Source organism: Notechis scutatus, chromosome 3 (genome assembly GCF_049901735.1).
Source record: "Notechis scutatus isolate UNSWTSFEM ecotype Mainland chromosome 3, rNotScu1.2, whole genome shotgun sequence".
Lineage (NCBI taxonomy): Eukaryota > Metazoa > Chordata > Lepidosauria > Squamata > Elapidae > Notechis > Notechis scutatus.
Window position 1 is genome coordinate 30,586,896 of NC_142011.1, and position 6,000 is coordinate 30,592,895.

Below are 6,000 nucleotides of genomic sequence, written 5' to 3' on the forward strand. Positions count from 1 at the left end.
GTTTCGCGATCGTGCGCGATCCCTGTTGCGCTAGCCGTCTTGGTGCCTCCAATCCCGACGGGTCTGGAGGATAAGGCTGCCCTGTAGAGGCAGCCGAAGATAGGGGGGATCCGGACAGGGGTTTGGGGTTTTCGCAGACCCCCTCCCCACCTGGCATAACCCCCTTTTCTCAAGGCGGTGGAGCGGCGGTCAGCAATGGCCGCCACAAAGAAGTGGCAGATGGACAAGATTGTGCTGGAGGAAGAAGGAGAAAGTTTTGAAGCAAAAGTTTTTTGGCTGAACTGGGACTATAAGATGCATTTAATATCCTGAAAATCTTGATTTTTTGAAAGATACTTTGTTTCCAGAAGAGATCTATAAGCGGCGAGTGAAAGTGCTGAAAGAGAAAGTTTATTCTCCTTCCCTATGGAATTAACAAATGGATATTGAAAAGCCTGCTATTTTATAGAAGGTAAAAATTTAAAGCTTTTTGTTACAAGTGGGAAGGGAGAGGACAAAAGAAAAATTTATATTAAGATTTTGTTGGAGGAGATGCCTGGAAGATTTTGAAATTGGAAGTTAATCGCAATAAGACTTTAAAATACAGATTGGGGTTTTTTTTTCCCTTTCCAATTGATATTACCCCAGGAAGAAAAAGTGTGAAGGGAAGAACTTTGTGCTCTGTTTGGATTGTTTGATGACTTTGGGATTTTGGGGAATTGTTCTAAGCTTTGAATTATCTTGGTTGTTCTAAGAAGAAGAAGAGGGAAAAAAAAAGAAGAAGAAAAGGTTTATAATGGCTTTATCTGTTGATGAACTGAGAGAGGAATATGGTAAAATAAAGAAAGAAGGCAAAGACGCTGTGAGAGAAATTTTTCGCTTTTTAGAAATGGCGCTTGCTACTTATCAGCAAACACAACAACTGATGGAGGAGGAGGAGGAGGAGGAGGAGGAGGAGGAGGAGGAGGAGGAGGAGGAGGAGGAGGAGGAGAAGAAGAAGAAGAAGAAGAAGAAGAAGAAGAAGAAGAAGAAGAAGAAGAAGAAGAAGAAGAAGAAGAAGAAGAAGAAGAAGAAGAAGAAGAAGAAGAAGCCATCTTTAACAAATCTACAAAGTTGATTAAGAAAGGAAGGAGAAAGAGAGGAAGGAAAAAGGACATAAGACTTAAAAAAACATCCAAGAAAGAGAAAAATAAGATGCAAAATCAATACAATGTTGGAAAGCAAAAGAAAAGAGAAATACAACAGAGAGGGGAAGCTAAGTGGGGTAAAAAGACCAGATGGGATAAGATAGGAAGGAAGAAGGGGGGAAAAAGCCACAAAGGTATGAAACAAGATGTGAAAAAGAATTTTTTTTTTAGGGATAAAGGGTAATGTATAACTTTGTTTCAAAAGGATTCTGCAAGGTACATAAGATAGTATTGTAGTATTTGTATTAGAAATAGAAAATTAGAATTTTATAAGACTTAAGTAAAGATTAAAACATTAAAGGTTTAATAATGATAGATTTTAAGATTTAATAAAATATTAAAAGGAATGTTTAAAATATTTAGTTTAAGTATAGAGTTTAATTGACTATTGTGTGGATGTTAGTATGAACTTATTATTGTAGCATTTGTTTTTGAAATAGATAATTGGAATGTTATGAGATTTAATGTTTAATTATATATTTAATTACTTTATGGATTTACTATTTTCTTTCTCTCTTAAAAACTAGTAGGTAGACTGTACCAAGCAGAATCAGATAGGGAACTAGGTGTTACCTTAAATGTTAATTTAGGGGAGTGATGGAAAGGCATCATACTTCGATTAGTGATTTCAGGAGAAATCTTTTTTTTTTTCTACTATAGGGAATGAGATAAATGGATAATTGGAAAAGAATGGACAAAAGATACAAGTATAATGATTTAAATTAAGATGAAATAAATAAAATAGAATTAAGAAGAGTGGAAAGCGGGGAGAAGTTATAATGAAGATATAGAATGGTAAATAAGATAGGTAATGGTATATATGATGAGCATAAATTTAATTTTAGTCCATATAAAGAGAGGTAAAAAGAAGTCCATATAAAGAGAGGTTAAAAAGAAGTTTTATGTTTTTGTGTTTTGTGTGTGTATGTCTGTTTGAGATTTAATAAAACCTTGGAGGAAAGCTAGAGGAGAATAATTGCAAACAAGACAGAGGGAAATATGAATATGATGATTATAAAATGGATAAATATAGAAGAAATGTAACTGAATAAGAGCAAAGAGAAATAATGAGAAATCTGCTAAAAGATATTTAAGTGGAAATGGGATATATCAGAACTATATTGTATAAAACAATGTTTTATCTGCCTTGTAAAAATTTATAATGAAAAGAGGTTTAATGTCTTCAATGTTTAATGATGTTTTGTTTGTCTTTAAAAATTAATAAAATCTGTTTTTTTTTAAAAAAAAATCTTCTCAGGTATCAATATCAGACTGACTAGACTGTAATTGCTGGAGCTTTTTTATTTTTTTAATTGTTTTCCTCCAGTCATTTAACCCTTCACCTCTTGTTCAGGATTTCTCAAGGTTAATACATTCAGCCACCCCATCAGTTCCAACAGTATCCCAGGATCAAACTATCTGGTTTTGAAATTTTTAACTTGGGCAGAGTAAAGAGGTATTCCTGGCCATTTTCTATCACTCTCAAATTCCAATCATACCCCTTTAAAATTCCGTGGTGGAATTTGGTGGATAGATTTAGAGAAAACGAAAGGAAAATTCTGCCTTTTCTTTTGGACCTGTTAGCAATTTGCCTTCTTAATTGAGCAGATGCTTTATTGATTGTTTTCCTTTTATTTTGAACATTCCTTTAAAAGGAATGAGAAAGAGCCACTCCTTCATGAATTATTAACCTGTACTAGCAAAGGGGTAAGCACTTCCAGTGAGCTATTTTCTTAGAAGAATATATTCCAAAAACGGTTATCCATAATGGGCAATGAGGAATATTCCATATGATTATGTGTTGACAATAAATAATAGATGTAATGGATTTGATATGATTTGATAAATAAAATGCTTGAAGAGCTCTTGATTGAAATAATTAAAGAAACAAATCACAAAATGCAAAAAGCAAAAAAAAGTCAACATGATTCTCTACTGATTCTTCTGAGCTCTTTTGCCATAATGCATTTCCATAATGCATCCTGCCATTGGATCCTCTTGATCATTACTTTAATCCACTTTTTGAAGTTTGAAATACATATTTGACTGTCTTCAATTTTAATTGCCCTTTAATTCAAGAACTTTGGCATTATAAAGTCATATTTTTCCATGTTCCTGCTTCTTCCACTTCCTCAACTATGTCATATTCTGGTGTCTTCATCTATCCCCTGAAGGAAGAAACTGTCAGCAGAATAAGTCAGATTTCTTGTAAGATTCACAATTGGCAGAATTTGTCTCCCAACAGATGTTGGAGTAATTAAAATCTCCCATCACTATGATATCATTCCTCTTTGAATGATCTGTCATTTGCTTTCAAATAATCATCTACATCTTTGTTTGGAAGGAAATAGTGGACAACAGCATCAGCAATATTGGTCTTCTTGTTCTTCCACTTGTTTTAACACACATGCTGTTTGGCATTTCCATGTTCCTTAATTTTGATTTCTGAGCAAGACTAGATATATTTTTATACAGTGCAACTCATCTTCCAGTTCAATCGGTTTTGTTATTTTTGAACAAATGTTATCCTCCTTTCTGGCAAATGAGCCATCCCACTGATTCTCCAGTGACATGTTTGCCTTATTGTATTGAGAGTTTAAACTTTATCTTATTTGTTTCCCATAATCTGAGCATTGCTGTCAGACAATGTAAGCCATACACCAGTGTTGTTTCAGATTTTTCCTGGAATACTTTAAGCAGCACATTTCGGCAATTGACCTAGTTTCTACTATACAAAGACATTTATCTGAGCTCCTGACTATAAAGTGTGCATTTGTCCCCAACTCCAGGTTTAAGTTTAAAATTTTCTTAACCAATCTCAACCTAAGGATCAATCAGGAGGACATTTCCTTAATTGGAAGGCAATCTCCATTTTCTCTTTTCTTCTCCCTTGGAATAATCTTTCCTCTATGACTGGCTGAAAGTTAGGTTAGAAAAGAAGCCCCCAACCCATAGAAATCAACATACAACAGAGTAGGGACCGGTAAAAGCTAGATAAAGCCATTTATTTCATGTATTACATTTTGAACTGTGGAACTTTTAATATATTGGGGAAGAGAGTTGGAGAGAACCCTGGTGAAGGATCTGATGCTGAATTCAAGGTCTCGAGAAGTCATTGTTCTTTGCTCACTCTTTCTTTTTTGTGCCTTTTAAATTTCTTTCTGCTTTTTTTTAAAACTTGATGTATATAATAAAAGGATGAATTCTTAATGAATAAAGGCTGGTCATTTAACACACTTTTTTCTTCTAGCCATTACTTCTATTATCAGATGACAGAACAGATTTGGGAGAGACTTTGGAAGTCTTCTAGTCTAATCCCCTCTTCAGGCAGGAAATCCTATTGTCAGTGTTCCAGCAACCCTCCTTTCCAGCCAATAACTTCGAGACAAACATCTTTTCAAAGATTGCTTTATTAAGATAGTAACTGGCACATCTGTGGAATCCCAAATCTGAAAGTTTTCAGGCTTCCTTGCAATATTCTAAACTACAAATCCATCCCCCCTTGGCCATCATCACATCACATGGCCCAACCACATCACATGGCCCAACCCATCCTAAAGTAAGATTCTTATTTCATTCTGTGCCATACTCAATGACTGTGAACTAACAAAAGAATTTTATTTTGTCTACTTAGAGATACTCAGTTTGAAATCCCCCCTTCCACTTTTTCAGGCTTGTGGCAGCGTGGGAGCATTAAATCTCAATATGGCTTTCAAAGCTGACACCTATACCAATACCATTTCAGACAAATGGTTGGTTGTCCCATCTCTTCTTTAAAACTTCCAGTGTTGGAGAATTCACAACTTCTGGAGGTAAGTCATTCCACTGATTAATTGATCTGTCAGGATGTCACAAAAAGGGATTGCATGATCCCAGAACACTGCAACCAACATAAATTTTAACCAGTCGTCAAGCATTTAAATTTTGATCACATGACCATGGGAATGCTCCAATGGTCATAAGTGTGAAAAATGGTATAAGTTACTTTTTTCAGTGCTGTTGTAACTTCAAACAGTCACTAAATTAACTGTTGTAAGTTGAGGACTACTTGTACTTTCTTTCATTAAGATTTTTGTTGGAATGAAGGCTTAAGGTAAACATCTATGATGGTGTAGTTTTGTTTTTGTTTTCAAAACTAATCATTATATCTGAAAAAGTAACCATGTATCAGTAGTAATCCCAGCGTCCTCTAACAATTCGCTCAAAAAAAACTATCAGGAACATACCAAAATTCTCAAGCACACATCAAGAAGTCTTTTCGCAGGGGAAGACAACTTGGGAAAATTAAAGGAAATATCTGTGTTACGATGAAGCTGTGTGTGGTTTTTATAGCTCCAATTCTTTAAGAATATATAATATCTGGTTAATTATACAACAATGCTCAGCTACTGCATGAAAATTTATCCTCACTGGATATACTTCCTTTGATGTAAAGGCAATTACTGCCTAATCTTTTGTCAAGTTGTATAGTTTTTATTTTAGTTTGTAAATTGTTTCTTGGCTTCAGATAAATGATTACATAATTTGTTTTCATATGCTCCCTGACCAACAAGTTTGTTCTCAAAACTTACAAAATAATAATAGCATGTGTCATCTATTTTAGTCTTCTACAACTTGCCTTGAAGCACATAGTTCATTTTCCTGACAGTTTTCAAAATTTAGTAGTCTAACCAATGACTGATATGATGCCCATTTAAAACACTACCTTAAAGAAGGCAATATATACTTCTAAAACTTGTTCAACAGAGTAAAAAGTCCCATTTCAACAATGGATGATTTGGTAATGCTTATATCTGTGTGCATGGGTAGGGTTGTTAATGCTATACCTGATACA

General features: G+C 34.5%; 1 long non-coding RNA gene across 1 annotated transcript in view; it reads left to right on the top strand.

Moving 5' to 3' along the window:
• Positions 1-4,853, top strand: part of LOC148131131 (uncharacterized) — a 318,268-nt gene extending 313,415 nt beyond the window's left edge. Inside the window, exon 3 of the long non-coding RNA XR_015748468.1 lies at positions 4,839-4,853. This is a non-coding gene — a long non-coding RNA (uncharacterized LOC148131131). The remainder of the gene's footprint in view (positions 1-4,838) is intronic.
• Positions 4,854-6,000: the final 1,147 nt, after the last annotated feature.